General features: G+C 42.1%; 1 protein-coding gene across 4 annotated transcripts in view; it reads right to left on the reverse strand.

Annotated features, from left to right (window-relative positions):
* The window catches only part of GRM3 (glutamate metabotropic receptor 3), a 102,226-nt gene that overhangs the window by 65,011 nt on the left and 18,447 nt on the right, over nucleotides 1-18,768 (reverse strand). The window lies entirely within an intron of this gene.

The raw sequence follows: 18,768 nt of genomic DNA on the forward strand, positions 1-18,768 counted from the left end.
GTGACTGTAGGGACATTTCTCCATCCCTGTAAGTCCCATACTCCCCATTGGTGATATGAAACATGTTGGAGTTCTTTCACTACATTCTTGGGCTGTGAGAGTAAGTCTGGATGTATTTATAAAGTCGATAAATTTAGATTTTATTCTATTTATATCTACCTGTATTTAATGTTGAAATTCTTATTTTCAAGTACACATATCTATTTATGATCACTTTTTTCATTAAATTTCCTTTGGATTTATGAATGAACTGTTGGTGGTCCCCTAACAAAGAAGGTTTTGCTTTGTTGGATCTCTGATCTGAACAGGTTCCAAACTGGGGAACAGGTTTGAGTCTTTTCATTGCACTTAAAGAGAAAAGGGGAGAAGTGCTTCTCCTCTCCTTCCTGTCTCCTCCAAGGAGATAACTGAATTTCTGACAAACACTGTATTTTAAGCAATGTGTAAGTATAAGCAGGGGCCCTAAAGAGGTGAAATGCTCACTGCAGTAGGCTTCATACACATGCCAAGACGGAGCACTTCCCTCTTTATCTCTGGGACTCTCTGTGCTGGACAACAGTCAGTAGCTGGTAATGGACACTGAGGGACACAGTAGCAATAGGGACAAGATGTCTGTCAATTTCATGCAACCCTAGTTATCTACAGATGTTTGTGGGTTTGGGCTTCCATTACTCTAGGCCCCCTTGTTTTTCAGAGAGGCAAGTCCTGACCTTATCTACTTTGGCATTTTCCTTGAGAGGAGAGACATAGCAGAGACAGAGCAAAGAAGGCGATTCTTATGAAATGTCTTCAAGGAGAGTTAATTTCTTTTGACTGATGTCTGTGGAGTTTTCATATTTATTCAGAAGGAAATCATGCTCAGCAATTGTCATTACCTCCCAGAGAAGTGCTGCATTCGTTTGAAGGTATATTTGACACATATTGTGTCAAAGCTCACTGTCTCTCAGACATGACATGTGACAGCTGAAATTATTTGTCATGCTCCAGTTAAAGGAATTGAGAACCAAATTCCCAGGGGCTGTGGACAGTTTTTGTACATAAAGCTCTCTTTGAGTATAAAGGAGATTTTTCCAAAGCATTCAAAATCGGTTTTTCCTGCTCTCATAGAGTTAATTCTGGGTTCTTTTGATCACCAAGGTAGTTCTTCACTACATCTGAGCCAGTTTGGCTGAAAAGATCTTAGCAAATAGGATGGGTCATGGACCAATCTGATCTGGATACCATCTGACACAGCTGTGCTGTGCCATTACAGAGAAAATCTCTGTAGCTCCAGAACTGGAAGATCCCATTCCACAGATCTGATGTGAATACTGCTGGAGCTAAGACAGTCTCCAGCCTCTTCCCAAGGATCTGTCTTGGGAGAATTATATCGGTCAAAACTCCATGGCTGGAGACTGTTTTAGCCATTAAGTGATGTGATCATATTCTGGTGTCTGTCAGTGTTTAAGAGCTGCAGTTGCAAACTTTGAGCTCTTCTGCCATCAGCACAGATGATCAGAACTGTGCACAATCCTTCACATGAGGAGCTGCATCCTCGTGTGTAGAGCTATGTCTGCTCTCATAAATTAAACCTCTGTGGGACCCTTCTGAGGCAATGAGATCATCAGGCCCACAGTGGTGGGCACTCATCCAGCTGGCCTCTGCCAGCCTCTGGAAAAGGGGGCTCACATTGTAAATGTATCTGGTGAATGGTCCACTCTATGTGCTATGTCCCAACACATGTCTATGAATTATTCAGAACAATGTCACATCCCAAAAGAACTCCAGGGACCATTCAAGCAATTTCTCAGTATGGGCAATCAGGATTATATTGTCAATGTCTTTTCACTGGCACTGTTTAGCTCATTAGTAATACAAAAAGACAGTCCTCACCACTTCTGCTATAGAAATCTTGCCTGATGCATCCCAGTACTCAATTTGCTTTGCTAATAGCTGCATCAAGATTGTCCCTGGGCACTATCTCTGGGTTGAGAAAACTCATGTGTCTTTTCCCAAGAGATCTCAAGCTTCCAGGTGCTGACTGAAACTCCTCATGCTTTCCTAAATCTGAAATCTCCTTTGTTGAAAATAACACAGGAGATAACACAGGCGCCTGCAGCACTCAGTCAGTGGATACAACTTCCAGAGTACCAACAGAAAGTGTATTTTCTGTGCATGCAAAGTGATGTTGGTGCCACTGCACAGCATGTCACATGAAACTTGTGTATAATCCATGTATTATTGTGAAAATAATAATTGAAGTAGGTATAGATATAGAGAAGGACTACTGCAAAAAACAGGGGACTGATGAACTTGTTTTAAGGGAAAACAATGTGGCTTCACATGTTTAGCTTAGTGAAAGGAAAGCTAAAGTTTTTGACAGCTATCCATAGACACCTCAGGGGTCTGAGTACTCAGAAGGGAGGAGAGTAAAAGACATTTCTGGAATTAGAACAAATTACTGTAACCTGGTCCTGAATAAACAGACAGTGGAAATTATAACGAAATTTCTAAACAGCAGAGGAATGAAGTTTTGGAAAAGCTTTCTGACAGCAGGAATAACAGGAAAAAAAATTAAGAGGGAGCTGAAGAATTCCAGAGAAGGGATTGTATGACCTGATGGTTCATGACAGCAAGAACTGAACTCAGTGACCAAAGTTGTCCCTTCAGGTCCTATTTCTGATGATCTGAAAAGTATTTAAGAAGACCATGTCCCATTGATCTGCAATGGCAGAGAAGGTGGAGACTGAGTCTGAATCTCTCCAGATCTAAATGTAGCATAATGCCCTTGAGCAACAGTCCTGCCATTCCATATAATAGCAAGAGAGCCCAGAAATAGCTTCTGTGGAGACAGTAACTTGATTTACCACAGTTGGGAAAGAATGGCCTCAAAGAGTTATTTTTCCTAAACTGTAGTATCTTTTTTCCTGGGTATGCTATAATCATGAGAAATAAATTGGCAGATATCTAGACACAAATTTTAAATCAATGAGATCTTATATTGAAGAGCTTTTGTGTCCAAATGGCTGTTTCATGCCCTAAATTCTCTGAGTTGTTCTTAATTCTTGCAGCACATAAGGCATGTAAAAACCACCCACTCACTACTTCAGAGCCATTTTTCTTCATCTAAATGAAATTTCTTTAGTTCCATTCATCTTTACAGCTCATTCAACAGGTCCCTCTGCAGCAGTGAAGGGAAGCATGTTTCAATGTGCTAATCCAGCTCGGAGATGGATTAATTGACTCACATGCCCCTCTGATCACTAGCCAGATGTCTCTCCCCAGCTGGCAAGCCTTACTAATTTTCTTGTTGTTGTTGCTGTTGTTAATTCTGGGTTTCCAGCCAGCAGGGGCTCAATCAAGGGCAGCATGCCCTCTGCAGACATTTTGTATTCTTTGGTCTGCTTTCCCTTGGGCAAAGATATTCAGCTAGGGACCTCCTTCCCTGGCTCTTTGTCACCTGTCCTGTGGCCCCTGGACAGAGCTCTCCTGGTGCAGCAGCACTTGTGTATCTGGCAGGTTGGACCCCTGGGAGCTGTGCTGCGGATATTTGGGGAGCCTGAAGGGCCTGCAGGACCAATTCCAAGAAGTGGTCCAAAATTTCAGGTCTGTGCATTGAAGTTTGGGGAGAAAAAAGAAAAAGAAAGGCACTCATAACAAGAGTTAGAAATATTTCCTTCATCAGGCTGCGTGCTATGAAATGATGTGGGAGAAAACTCAAGAATGCTTAGGAGGACAACACAAACCTGCTGGGACACTAAATTGGGAACTAATGTAACATAAAGGGTGGTTTGATGTATGGGTTTGATGAAGGATGGGATGTATGTGTGCTCCAGGCTCTGCTCCTCATTCTGTCATAACACTGATGTCTCAACAAGACACTTCACTACTCTGGTTTCTAATGCCTAGCAGAGTTATTTGGATTTTTAAAAGATATTTGCTCATGAGAAAGGCACTCAAAATTAAATATAATTTGCATCATTGAACATACAGCCATCCATTTTCAGCATGAAGGCTTCTGAAGTGACTTGCAGTGATTTGGCTAAAACCATGATGTTGCCAAATGGAAAGGTGTTGGCTTTGGCCAGACTGTAGAACACTGCTTGCTCTTGTCCCATTGCTTGCCTTGGGTCATCACCATGATCACACTGAATAGAGATGTAACAAACAAGAATTTAACTGGATGGTACAACTTTTGTTCACCTCAGCAGTGACTTCCTCGCACAGAGGTTGTGGGCAGCAAGTGGTCACTGAGGGAGGGCAGCTGAGAGTGCAAGTGGCAGTAGGAATATCTGAAGATTTGTACTATTTAACACCAAGACCCTGAGGTTCAGCTATTCACACAGCTGAAGCATCCCCTAAATTATAAAGGTGGAACATGGGTTTTCTAATTTCTCACTAATGGGGGTTATTTATCCCAAGCTGCTAAGAAAGGAATTCCTGGATTATATGAATATTCTCCTTTTCTTTCCTTTTACCATTCCCCCTTTTCCCCCCCTCTTTCTTCCCCCTTTTCTTTCTTTTCCCTTTTAGTTTCTTTCCTTTTCCCCTTTCCCCCCCCCTTTTTTTCTCCCTTCCCTTCCCTTCCCTTCCCTTCCCTTCCCTTCCCTTCCCTTCCCTTCCCTTCCCTTCCCTTCCCTTCCCTTCCCTCCCCTTCCCTTCCCTTCCCTTCCCTTCCCTTCCCTTCCCTTCCCTTCCCTTCCCTTCCCTTCCCTTCCCTTCCCTTCCCTTCCCTTCCCTTCCCTTCTTCCCTATAATGATCTGACAGGAATCAGTTCACCAGGATAGAAAAGCAAACACTTTTCCTTTTTTTTTTTTTTAACTCATTAGAAAAGAAGTTGCAAAATATTGTTTCATGACAAGATCAAGAGGAGCACAGCTTGAGAAGAGAGAAGTAAGAAGTTCATCTAAGGTGTGAACATTAAGAACTCTGTTGCATTTCTATGGACCCAACAACTCCTACTCCAACCAAAAATGTGGACAAGGTCATTTCTCCAGCATCTGAGCAGTTGCTTACAATTCATAGGGATGCAAAAGAGAAGAAAACCTCACTCCTGTAATTTAGCATCTTTGGTAATTTTTAGCTTAGGTACGTTCCTTGTGTAAATCTCTTTCCAAAACCACAAATTTCTTCCCACATCAGGCATAGCCCCAGGGAAGTTGTTTTACAGGGAAGTAAAGGCTTCGACCTTTGATCACTGTAACCTGGCTTTTCACAATCCTGAAAACAAGTTTCTAAAAAATTGAAATGTGAACAACACACACCATCAATATCAATTACTGCGTTGTTAGGTGGTAAATTTTCCCCACAGGGGGTGAGCAATTCACTTGATGTATTTGGCAAAGGGTTTGATTCTCCTCCCCACTGGCAGCAGTGTGGTGCTGACAATGTCAGTGTTCTTTGATGGGGCACAGAGCAGAGAAAGGGAGAGCAGAGTCAGACTCAAAGCTCTGTGAGTGCAGAGAAAAGCAGGCTCTGTCAAGAGAGGGTTTATGCAGTCTGAACAGCAAGCTGCAATCTTTGAAGAAAAGACTTCAAAGAGAAAAGGAGAAAAGAAACAATGTCTAATCTTCACAGAAATGTGCTCAGGGGTCTCTGAAATTCAGAAACTTCTAAAATCTAAGAATTAATTATCACTTGCCAGAGGGAAGCTTTATTCACAGGTAACAGTTCCAGCAATCCGAGTCCTCTAGGTGTAAAACTCATGGAATTATATTGAACTGACTAAAGCTCAGTAAATCACCCTCCTTCCCTCTGGTGTACTTGCACACTTTCCAAGTGTTTGATATTATCCTTCACATTGTTTATGTGGGACACATGACAGCAGCTCCTAAAATTTTGTCTTTGAAAGGAGATGCACTTGGAAGTATTTTGGTACAAGAACTGTGACTCACAGGTTCACATTAAAACATGCAACAAAGCAATGCAGCTCCTCAGCTCCTGTAGAGCAATGCAGCCCTGTTAGCTTCTGTTTACTGCAGCAATAGGCAAGACTCTAAATCATTTGCCAGCTCCACAGCTGCATAAATAACAAGGAGCACTGGGGGTGACTAAAAGCAAAGCAATTCTGTTCCAAGTCCTCTTAGCAGAATGGGGTGTTTAAAATGACCCTCAGGCCAGGTATCCAGAATATCTCAGCACCTCACAGACTTTCTTGTATTAATTCTCATAGTACCCTTTTGTGTAAGCACTCCTCATATTAATTTTACACTTGAAGTATGAAACCCAAGGAGGTGATATGACCCATGGTTGCAGCACAAATTAGTGGTGAAATCAAGAATTAAACATTTAGGTATCTGGAGAACTCAGTTACATGGTGGTGTTATTGTGCTTAAGAAAGTGAATGATTTATTGTGGATGTCTGACCAGAGTCACGCTCAGGCCATGGTAATGTGTGGTTTAAATCCTGCATTTACTGAAGCTGAGGGTGTGAACCCAGCTGGCTGGTGTGGCTCAGCTGCTGCACAGAAACACATTAAACCGCAATAACTTGATTGTGCATCTCAGCCCTCTCCTTTTAAAAGCTCTGTCTTTCATCTTTAAGACTTCAATGAAAACAGCTGTTGCAGAAGCTCACAAGAGAGCTGTACCACGGCAGGGAAACAGTTCCCTGACATGAGCAAGAGGGTCTTCAGACCCAGAGCAGCTATATCTGATACACAACTAAAAAATTGTCTATCTTAAAATGTCAGTGAGCCCAGGCACCTGTCCCAAAGGGAAAAGAAATGGAAGACAGAGACCATGTTCAATGCAGCTAGTTTGAAATAATGAAACCCTCTGGGAGGATTGGAATTGCTTCATTTTATGTTTATATCCATATGGCTTTTGAGGTTAAATAGAACTTGTCTTGATATTTGCCCACCAGCAGTCAGGAAGCATCTGTGCCTGTTTTCTCCCTGTGCATATGAATACTTTGCATCCCAATAATAAGTAGACCCAGACATTGTGCACTACCAGCATTGCCAGAGGTGGCCAAAACCAGAGTAGACATGGCAGTTTGTGATATGGTTTAGTAGGCTTGGTGGCATTTGGTCAAAGATTGGACTTGATGATCTTGGAGGTCTTTTCCAACCTTAGTGATGTTATGATTTTATGATCTGCTTCTGCTTGGGAGTCACTGCCCATCCCAGAAGATCTGAGTAGCACAGGGGCATTGAATTATCCAATGATAGCATCCAGAAGGATGCAAAGGACAGAGTTTGACCCTGGTGTTGCATTACAGGCAGGGCTGTGGGTGTTTGCTTTCAAAGGAAATTTTCTTCTGCGAGCAATCAGAAAAATCCCAGGCAGTCTCCTCTCGCTGACTGTGGCAGCTCCCAAGACAACAAAACCAAAGGTAATTGGGGCTGCCTCTCCCTCCAAATGGGAAATGTTGATATCTCAAGTATTTGTTTAACTGCGGATAGTTGACACAGCTTGTGAGGAATTATTCTGGGAGGAAAGGAAAGCTCCCAAACTCCTCCACTTCCTTTGTCCCCGGCTCCTCTCAGCTCCTGCTGGGTGCTCTGAATCAGTCCCCCAGGAATGGCCCTGCCCCGGAGCAGGTCCTCCATCCCGTCCTGGAGGTTTGGCATTCTCCTGCCAGGGATCCAGGATCCTGGAGCAGGGGATCCAGGGCTGCTCAGGGAGCAGATCCTCGGCATCCAGAAAGGTCTCAGCTCTGCTGGCATCAGTGGGGCCAAGCCGTGACACCCCAGCCCGTTTGGGGTAAGTCAGGCAGACTCTGGCTCTGAGTGAGTTCGAACCAAAACAGGCAATCTGGTGCTGAGCTATTTTTGCCCACTGGGGGATATCTGCTGTGTTTGTTGTAAGATTTTTGGTGTCACTTATCACATGCTTGTTATAATGCATTGCCTGAGGCATAATTAAATTCAAAGGGCATGTCTGTGTTGAAAGGGAGGGTTGCAATTTGTTGCTGTTAGGATTTTTCATTAAAAACCAAGCAGTTTTTCTGACTGGCAGGAACAATGGTTACAGAACAAAAATGCTATTAAATAAGGAGAAGGCAAAGGCTTTTCTCTTTTTTCTTTTTTTTTTTCTTTTTTTTTTTTTTTAATAACTACCTGCCTGACATCTCCACACTGACTTGGAATAAAGTACAGCATTATAAAATAGTGGGATTTTAACAGTAAGACAAGGCAAAGAAAAGAAGAGCCTTGACATTAAGAAAGGTCTGGCAGGTGATAGATATATTATATATACACCAGATTATGTGTGTATATCTATTTATACACACAGATATCTATATCTATATGTGTGTGTATGTGTTTCATATCCAGATGAGAAATTTGCCTTTGTGCTGAAATTTTCCTGAAAGCTCAGTTAATTAGTTCTCATAATACCCATGGAGACAGACATTAGTATCATCCTTATCCACAGATGAGGAGATAGGAAAGAGCACAGAGAGAAGGATGCACAAAGAGATTAAGGGATTTCTGCTACAGTGAATTCAGTGTAGAGCTGGGAATTCAGTCCAGCAGGCAAAATCCTAACCCCATTAAAAGCAATGGGAGACTAACTTACGAGAAGCCTGGATTTGGCAATTTTTGCTTGCTTTGTTCAAACCTCTCTGATCTATTCACAGCTACATGAGTCCTGATGCTTTCAGAAGAAAATTACACCTGTGACTGTCTACAGCTCCTGGTCAAATCCCAGCCTCAGAGCTTCAAAACGGGGGGTGACTCTTTCTTTGAGGGACTCTGTACCATGCATTTACATATATCTTAAAAATAGTCTGGAGTGATAAGTGAAGTAATTTAAGATCTTCCTAAATAGAGTACTATATTCTCCCAGGCCACCAGGGTCAAAGAACTGAAATTTTACATCCCTAGTTGCTATATTCCACCTCATAATGCTACCAAAAAATGACTGGAGGGTTTCAGCTAAACAGATGAGCTACTTCTAAAATAGATTGGGTAAAGCAAGCTCGTTAAAGAAAAAAAAAAATAATGTCCTCATTTTATAATGGCTTTGTTGCCTTCTTGCTTATATACTCATTCCAGGGCAGTATTTTCATGTTATTATGGTGTTTTCAGCTCTTATTTTTAAGCTCACTTCATTAACATTGGTAGAACACTTTGAAGTAGAAAATGTGAGTGCTAAGTGGTATCACTGACACACTTTCAAGGCAAAGCTTTTGCCTTCCCACAGGTCATGTGAAGCAAATTTGTCACACCTGCAAATGTGCACAAATTGCTGCTGGCAGCAGAGGGACAAATTTCCCTCAAAACTGCTGCAGCAGCTGTACAGTGGCTGCAAGTGCCTGGAAGAGGATTCCTCTTTCCAGCAGGAAGCTGGAGTCTGCCAGGAGGAGAGTGAATCCCCAGCCTTGCTGTGAGGAGTCTGGCAGTGAAGCAGCTGTGGAGCAGAACTCCACTGCCTGATACTTATGTGCTGGATAAAAATCCCCTAAACTCTTCTGGAAGTTCCCCAATGGCTCCTCCAGTGCTGGGCACCAAATCTCTAGTTTCTTTTTCTCAACAAGAGTGTGATGGACTGAGGAGTGTTGGAAGGAGCACAGTGTGCACGGTTTGTGTGGCACAGGAAAGGCTGCTGGGGTAGGCAGCAGATGGACCTGCTGCAGCATCTTTGAACATGGGGACAGTTTAGTAGAGTCACAGAAAGTCTTCAGTTCAAAGGGACTTTAAAGCTCATCTGGTTCCAGCCCCCTGCCATGGGCTGTGACACATTTCACCAGATCAGGTTGCTCAGAACCCCAGCCAACCTGGCCTTGAGCACTTCCAGGGATGGGTTATCCACAGCTTCCCTGGGCAACCTGTGCCAGTGTCTCACCACCCTCACAGTAAAGAATTTTTCCTAACATCTAACATCTCTATCTTGCGGCTTGTTCACTGATCAGGGGTTTGCCAGTGCTGCAGTACTGTTGAACACCAGGATTTACTGCTCCCTTGCCTCCAGCCCAGAGCATCTCAGGGCAGAAAACAGATTTCTAACACCTGAGACAAGGACTTACCCATGAAGAGTGGTACAATAGAGTCCTATGGTGTGTTTGAGAAGTCTGTGACATCAGGGTTAATTTTGAAAATCACTGAAACCATGGCCTGGTTCTGTATCCCTTCCCCAGCACCCCATGGAGTGTGGGATCACAGGAGGGATCATGTTGCCCTGAGGGTAGGGTTTGGAAATGTACACTGCTGCTGGCAGAGTGTGAAATGGGAAGCTGTCCTGGCACTGGATGGCAGCCTTCCCTCAAAACTGCAACAGCACAGCTGGCCTGCTTGCCTGTGGCTCTGATTTATTACCTTGTCATATTTCAAAAGCTAAAGCAGGTTGAGCTTGGTCAATGTTTAGATGGAAAGGTCTCCAAGGAAAACACAAGAGCTAGAGGAAATGTTCCCTGAGTCAGAGTCAGGGCAGTAATCCAGCGTGGTGTTAAGGATGTTGCTTTTGGTCTGATTGCAAAATCAATGTATAGGCCAGTAGTGGTCTGTGGGGAGGGACTGTAATACCCAACATGACTGGGCAATAACTGCCAGGTCTTTCTTTTCCTACAAGGGTCAGCTCTACAGCAGGTGTAAATTGGTTGAAATGAAGATGATGAATCTGGCTGATTGCTTTCTCTCTTTTGTCTCATTATTTGGATTTAGAGGTTTGGTTGTTTGTCTTTGTCATCTTCCTGCATATGTTTCATAATTCCTTAAATGGCGTGGAAGGCCACAGAATACAAACCTTTAGCTTTGGTTTTTTTTCTAATAAAGTTCCCTTCTGGAGACCTACAACTTAAGGTCTCCAAGACCTTAAAGGTTTGGGTTTTTTCCCTCTAAAACTATTGTTATGTGGATTTGAATTTTCCCTCATCACTCCTGCAGAATTGCCTGAAATCTCAGGCTGCTCAGCACTGTCTGCAAGGTTGGATCCATTATCTACCAGTTTCTTATAGTGAGCATCATCTCTGTGTCTGGCCCTCAAAGAAAACCTGTGACATTTGTTGCCATTACCCCTGTAGATGTTGTGTTTCAGATACTGGACTCTGTCAGTATCCTGTCTGCCAGTATTTCCACAATGAAGTATGAGTGCTGATTATTCACCACATAGTTTTTCTGAAATGGTGCCAGTCAAGGAACACAGACATTTGTCTCCTGTGATGCAAGCTGCATGCATGTAATAGAAGTCATAGTCCCATTTGTAATAGTAAAGACTGTATTAAAAGAACACTGATCCAAATTTAAGGAGATATAATGAAAATGAGCAAACTCGTCCATGCACCAGTTTGGCCTCTCTGGTTTCTAAACAAATACCTGTTCTTCATCCATCCTCCACCTGTGGCACAAAAAGAAATATTTTTCCATGACATGATGGAATTCAGATTAAAAAAGCTGTATTTTCATCTCCTGAATCTTTGTTTCTGGCTTAACAAACTGCAAATTTGAAGGATGAAGGTGCTAAATGATCTCATACTAAAATCTGCAAAGCAAACAGAGCATCTCTACCCCCTCTGTTATTTTAGGTGGTCAATTCAAGAATGAACCAACCAGAGAGTTTTGAGGAGGGAAAGTTGTTCATGAACCACAGCGCAAACACTCTGTGACTGCAGTTATTAGCTGTGGGCTTCCACTGGGAAAGCAGAGCCTTGATAAGCACATTACAAAACCCCTGTCTTTTGCTTCAGAGTATAAGGAAGTATGTAATGTGAAATTTCTCAAAGGAGATTATGCTTTACTTGGGCTTTTCTATACAGATTGAGAGGCAGAATGTGAGAAAACTTCACAACTTATTTAGGAACACAGATATTTGCAGGCTGGACTGCACCCAAGACCAATCTTGCCCAGCATCCTGTGTCAAAGAGTAGCAAGCACCAGATGCTGCAGGAGGATGTACAAAAGAATCTGTACAGGTTATGTTTTCACAAGTGGGGAAAACATCTCCCTAATTTCTAGTCATTGTTGCTGTTATGTGTGGATTTATTTTCTTTCTACAGCAAAAATTAAACAGAGGTGTCTATTTCAGACTTTAGATATCATTGCCCAAAGCATTAAATGCTTCCTTCCAGTCCTACACTGAACGACTATAATGAAGCCAAAAAACCTGACTCCTACCCATGCATTCAGTAATTCCAGTGCATATTTCCACATCCCCACAATCTGGGATGTGGCATGGAAATGACCACTTTCCTTTGGCCACACAGCAGTCAAGGCAAATGGGAATTACCTTTGGTTTTCAATGAGGTGCAGGACTTTTTCAGCAGATCAACACTAACACCCCCAGCCCTTGCAGAGGGACACAGAGGGCCAGGCTGGGACCTTCTTGGTGGGTTCTTACTGGTACAGACTGCCTTAGAGATTCTGTACTGACTGATACTGGGCAAGCTGTTCCTCATCTCTGTGTTGTCTCTACAGAGGAGAGATACTGACACTTGTCTTCTTTGAAAAGCAGTGTGATTGATGGCTGTGGCTAAAAAATAACTGTAGAATGTAACAGAAGAGACTGTTTCTTAGGACTATCAGCTCCACCACTGAAACTGCTTAAAACCACCCACAAAAGTCTTCTGTAGACTGAGAAAAACACGTTCACCTCCCTGTAAAGCTTCTCCTTCTGTTCCTCCTGCAGAATTAAGCTGAGCCTTTGACTTTTAATAGCGGGCATTGGCTTTTTTGTTATTATCATTATTAAAAACACACAACATAAACTTAACTGTGGTCAGATCCCTCATTGAGCTGCAGTGGAGGAAGGGCATTTGTACTGGAAATTAATATGGCTGGCATGTCTGCCTTGGTTTTGAGAATAGTGTTTTCATGTTCCTTTCCTTTCTTCCTCAGCTTTCTTCTCTTTTGTATCTGCCTGCCTCTTTCCCGTTTCTTTCACAGCCGCTATTTTTGCTCCAAGCAAAGAACTCAGTCATGCTCTCACTCTCTCATGGGCTCTGTGTACACTTGAGGTCAGGCTAGCAAACCTTACTGGAGCCAAACTTTGCACCCTTCCCTCGCCCTTTTCATACCCTCTGCCTTGTCAGTTTTCTGTCCCCTGGGTTTTCCCCATGCTCCTGGAGGGCAGGAGAACCTCCCTGCTGGCACATCTGGCTGGCTTTGCCTGGGTGCTCTCAGTGGCTCCTGTGCAGAGCTCCTCTTGGACCCTGGGCCAGTCGCTCCTCTCTCCTCTGATATATTTTATCTGTTTCAACCACGTGATTTTCAGGAAAAGGGACAGTCTGTTACTCTTTGTCATTACCCACTGTAGCACAACACAGCTCCCCAGAGGTTCAAGGCACCATATGTTTCTTTAAAAGACACAGTCACTTTGATGTGCCCTCACATTACTCTGAACTCACTTCACCCTCACATCCCTTCTTCTTCTTGCTGCTGTTCTTTTAAGTGTCTTCCTCCTCAGCACTGTGGTCCTTCTTCCTTTTCCCCACGCTCCCCTTGCCCTCCTCCAGAGCTGTGCTGCCAAGCCTTGGGCAGCTGTCCTGGGCTGGAGGTGGGGCTGGGACCAGGGGACACCCAGCATCTGCCAGGAATTGCTGAGCCATTGTGACTCCTGTCCCTTGTGAGGGAGCAGGGATTTCTATGTCTGAACCTCTGTGGGCAGGGAACTGAACAGAAAGAGGAGGCAGAGCTGTCTGATGAGCTCAGCAGAGGTGACATGGCTTGTAGAAAAGGCTGTATGTTCAACAGAGAGCAAACCTTGTGGGAAGGGATGTTTAACATCTGATTTCCAAAGCCTCATTCCTTGGAGGTCTCCAGTAATGTTTTTCACTTTCAGTGCCTTCCATTTTCTCATATCTGCCCTAATCTCTGTGTTTCCTTGTATATAGTTTTCTCCAGTTCTGTTTAACCTTCTTCCTACCATTCCCATCAGTGTGGCCTGTGGGCTGCTTCATTCCAACCAATATCCCTAAAGTTCCTTTGGAGAGGTGCTCCAGTGAGGCAACAATTAATTCCTGTATCTGTAATTTGTTTATCTTCCTCTATAGAGTCTTACAACAAGCCTCAGGAGATGGATATAAATGATGAATGCAGATTAATAACACGGGAATCTGTGGAAAATTGCATTAAAATGGCACAGAAATAACGGATATAAAAACAACTGAAGCATGTGGTGAAGCCTCTACTATATTAAAATATTTCCACTGGTAATATACATTGCAGTTTGCACTAAAAAATCTGAAACTTAAAAGTGATAAAAAATTAATACCTCCAAACTGCTAGTGAGAAGAAAGAAGGTTAGGTAAATTATTCTCCTTACAATAATTACAATAGGTGAAAAAATTAAGCAAAATGGGTGAACTTAATCCTATTTAGTTTTAATCACTCAAAGGCCTGGAGCCTAGCCGTGTGTATCAACAGAGCTCCCTCTCTCATCAGTGCAGAGAGGCAGAGACCTCAAGGGAGACAGATTCTTCTCAACACAGAAAATAAAAGCTTAAAAAGCAGGGACACTGGCTGTCCCTTAACTGGAGATTAATTCATCTCGTCTTACGTAGGCAGGATGTCTAACCCTTCCAACAGCTCCACTTGGGAGCTTCCTCCTTCTCACAGACATTTTTTAAAAAATGCCCTAAGGTCACTGTGGCCAGACTGAGATTAACAAAACTATTTGTAGTTTCTGATATTCTGAGAAGGAACAAAGACCATTTCCATTTGTTTAATAACACAGAGGCAGCTCATGGATTTCACTAGTTGCACTGGAAACTCTCTGCCAGATGTGAGGTAGTGGAAGCTGAGCTACACAATCATCAGGATGCTCAATATATCACCTTTGTGAACATTTTGTGTGCCTGCATGAGCTGAGGGAAGCTACCTGTGTGAGCTGATATCACAGAGGGGTTTCAAGAGACCTGCCACTAATCTTCAGTCAGGCAAACAAACCAGGGGAGCTTTACCCTCTCATGACAGTTCATCATTCTGCTTCAACAGGTTGAAAAAGCTATCAAGAAGTGATGTGGGAAGCTGTCACACTAATGTGGAAATGGAAAACTGCTTCACTTTTTCCAGTAACAAACAAACAGAATGAGAGCTGGGCACTGTCTCTGGAGCATCAATTGGAAAAAATGTTTAGGACATCCCACCCAGCAATCTCAAACCAGACTATCTTTTGTGTCAGGACACAGGTATTGTGGAGATGGGAAAAGGATGGGAGCTACCTGCTGAATTAAGAACAGGTAGGGTGTGTCATCATAGTGAGATGTGTTTCCACTAATGCACTTCAGCATAAATAGTGCTGATGTTGGTTTTTGAAATGATAAAGAGGCACTGAGTAAATCCTTGGGCTGGAGGTGCATTCATAGGGAGCCAAGAATGCAAAATCCCACTTCAATAGGATAATGTAAAAGAAAGCTGCAGAAAAGCATTTAGGTAAAGAAAAACTTAATCCATATAGTTGTCTGTTCTTCCAAAGCATTAGCCAGAAATCTGTCTGAAATGCTGTTTTTTAGTGTATGATCTTATAGCTCAATGACTGCTTCTAAGGTAAGGATTTTTTTTTTTTTAATGCTATTTCCCAATAGCAGCAAAATTTCAATTTTCAGCCTGTGGTCTGTGATTCTCCATGGGTCCAGTATTAGCTTCCTGATATCCATGGTTTCCTACTTTTCTGAGAAACACAACCCTAATGATAATATATTTTCAGCAGAATCTGTATCTGCAGGAAGAAATAGGAAAGGATAGCAATAAGGAGTGAAAACCACTGATACATAAGGGTTGTGTTTGAGCTCAACATGAGAAAATTGATCAAGATTCCCTTGGGCTTTTTTTTTTTAATGGCAACACTTTGACTAATGGGAAAGATTGAAATGCAGAAAAGGTCAACAATGCCATTGTCATTGTCCAGAGAAAGTAGAGTGGAAAGTGCTGAACTGAAGTCAGACTGCCATTTTTATTGCAACAATATAAATGTAGCATTGAACTCTGCAAGTTCCCAGTCAGCGCTTAGATAATAATGGCGCCTATTTTAGTACAATGCAGATTTTGGGGGATTTTATCATACAGCAAGATGGTTGGTCTATAGAGGAAATGTTGCTGGATTTGCCACAGCAATCTGCCAGATACAACATCAGCAGCCAAGTGGTAAAAATATGAGCCCATTAAAGATATTGAGGACTCCAACTGATCCAAGATGAGCCTGCAAAGTGCATTTTCTTTTATCTATCCTCAGTTTGCTCAGTGGAATAACAGTCTGTGAGGTAAAAAATAGTTCACAGAAAGACAGAATGCTGTCTCCTCGGTGTTGTCTCTGTTCCTCACTTCCTACATATTGAGATGTAGTTTGCTTCAGTGACAAGTTTGTGTTGGATATCCAATGGAGATTTGGCAGGTGGAGCAGAGATCAAAGTCCTACCCTGCTTAATATCTGCAGCATTTCTCACCTCTCAGAACCAAGCCAAACCACAAAAAGAATCATCTAGGATATAGAGTCTTAATTGACCAGATAAAATCAGTGTTCAGCAGGAACAACTAGGCAGAGTCCACTTTTTTTTAGTAAATCACTTAGACAGTCATTGAAATCACAGAGCTCAGATGATAATGATAAAAGTGACATATAAAACTTTATTAAACGACAGTCTTTGCTGTCATCTTAATCTTAGCTGCTTGTTCGTCTGTATTTGTGGAAAACATGGCCTTAACTCTTTCAATTCATTATGCTTGTCTCTTTTTAAAAAGATAGTAGCATCTTTAATATTCTCCTAGGGCTGTTTTGCTTGACTATGACATATTTATTTATCAAAGACAGATGTCCAGTATTATGAAATGTCTAGCTTAATTCACAATTTTTTTTTTAACACAATGTGACATTAGGAACGGAATAATTTTTAGACATGAGTTCTGTATCTGCAGTCATCCACTGACAGGTGGAATTTATTTTAAAAAAATATGTTAACTCTGGGCTGGAGCAGTTTAAGAACAGTTTGGACCTAGTAATATATGACTCATAAGGAAAGTTGTTTCCTGGTTGAGTGAGTACTTTTTGACTGATTTAAGCAGTAAATATGAAGCCTGGTGAGACATCAACAAAGGTTTATCTATAAAAACAGCCCTCTTAGTCTATTTAACTACAGCTATGATCACAAGAGGGTTAGCAGTAGTGGATTTGTGAATTCAAATGGTACAAAAGAATAACTTGGTCTGCTTCCTGATATTTATGGTGCTGTAACTCAAAAGTTCAGTGAAAATCAGTGGAGAACCTTCAATTTCATGCCAGAAAACATTTTCAGCTGTAAAGACATTAGTAAAAAAAGGACATTCCTGGGTACAGTGGGAATATGTTAATATTAAATTTCAATTTTTGTAACTCAACTCTAGAGTAGGAAAAACTAAATAATCAAAACCACTAGTGCAACAGCAACATCCTGGAAGGTCAGTCCTGAGGACAAAAAATACACACTGCACCTGTGTAGGTGCAGTTGCTCCCTGTATTGCAGTTATTCCTCTGCCATATTAACAGATATTAGTGCAAAGGTGTGTGTGTGTGTGATTACAGACCCTTGGAACAAGGGCAGAACATAGAGGTGAAAAATTTTCCCAGTTACCTGAACCCTGAAGTTAAATACAACCCAGGCTATAAGGATGGAGCAATGCAGAATGTCCTTGTAGTTATTGCTATTACCTGGTTATTTCACACAAAGCCAGAAGGACCATCTTGAGCTAATCAGTAGGACAATCTGAATATGTAAAGGAATGAACCATTTTAATCAAAATCACATCCATTGAACAGGATGTTATCAAGGCCTTGTCCTGATCCTGTTAATATTCCTGTCTTTTGGGGCTAACAGGTAGCTGACGTGGTGAATACAAAATCAAGCAGGTGGGGAACTCTGCAAGATTACAGTACGTGGGAATCTCCAGGAAGCTTTGACAGCCCCAGGAAAGAGTTCCCCTAGCTCTAATTGAGCCAGCTTTAGAATGAGAGACACTGCAAAGCGCAGCAGAGGAGGAGGAATAAAAGGTAACTTTGAGGAGGAGAAAAGAGTTCATGAGGGAAATCATGAAAATCCACTCCTGGGGGCTAGAGGACTCAGATTCCTGCTGTTTTATGCAGAAAGGGCAAAGTCTAGCCTTTAATGGGAGACCTTCAAAAGCATGACAGCTTTTAACAAAGACAGCCAAGGCTGAAGAAAGAAAAGAAAGAACTCAACCCACCAGGCACCAAATTTAAACTAAACTAAACTCTGGTGAACCCTGTCAGGCAATCTGTGCTCAAAAAGGAAATTAGGGGACCCGAGGTCTCAGGGAGTCTTGACGTGGGGAGGAAGAACAGGTATTTATGACACTGCAAACGCCTCTACATGAAAACTGGAGTCTAGCAGAAGTCACTTTCTGACAGCACCACTTGGAAGGAAATGTATTTGCTTTAATTTGTGCCATGGAACCTCCTCCACACTCAAACCACAGAAGCTCTGAGCCCAAATCAGCTTTATGAACAGGAAACTGTGTTTTAGTTTAAGAATGTTAAATTTTTTTGGCTTAGGAAATTGTTGGTTCAGTTTTCATTATAATCAAGATGAAAGTTATCACATATGCATAGTATGTAAACTGAGAGGAGTTTGCATATTTGAATACTTTAATATTGGACCAGAGTGTTGACATTATGAGATGATTGAAAGAATGACTTACTATTTTCTGAAAGGTTTGAAATGCAAATCTTTCAAATCAACAAGATCAAGAAGAACAGTGAGCTTAGACTTGAATGCTTGCCAGGTTTTCTAATATATTTTTTCTCACTTTTTTCTCACTTTAACACAGTTTTAATTTACATCCCTTAAGATTATGGATGGTTAATTCACAGATCTACAGACTTTAAAGTCATAGGAACCATAACTAATCTTCCAGCTTGAC

The sequence above is a fragment of the Lichenostomus cassidix genome, chromosome 1Aa (assembly GCF_008360975.1).
Source record: "Lichenostomus cassidix isolate B80296 chromosome 1Aa, HeHo_3.0, whole genome shotgun sequence".
Classification (NCBI taxonomy): Eukaryota; Metazoa; Chordata; class Aves; order Passeriformes; family Meliphagidae; genus Lichenostomus; species Lichenostomus cassidix.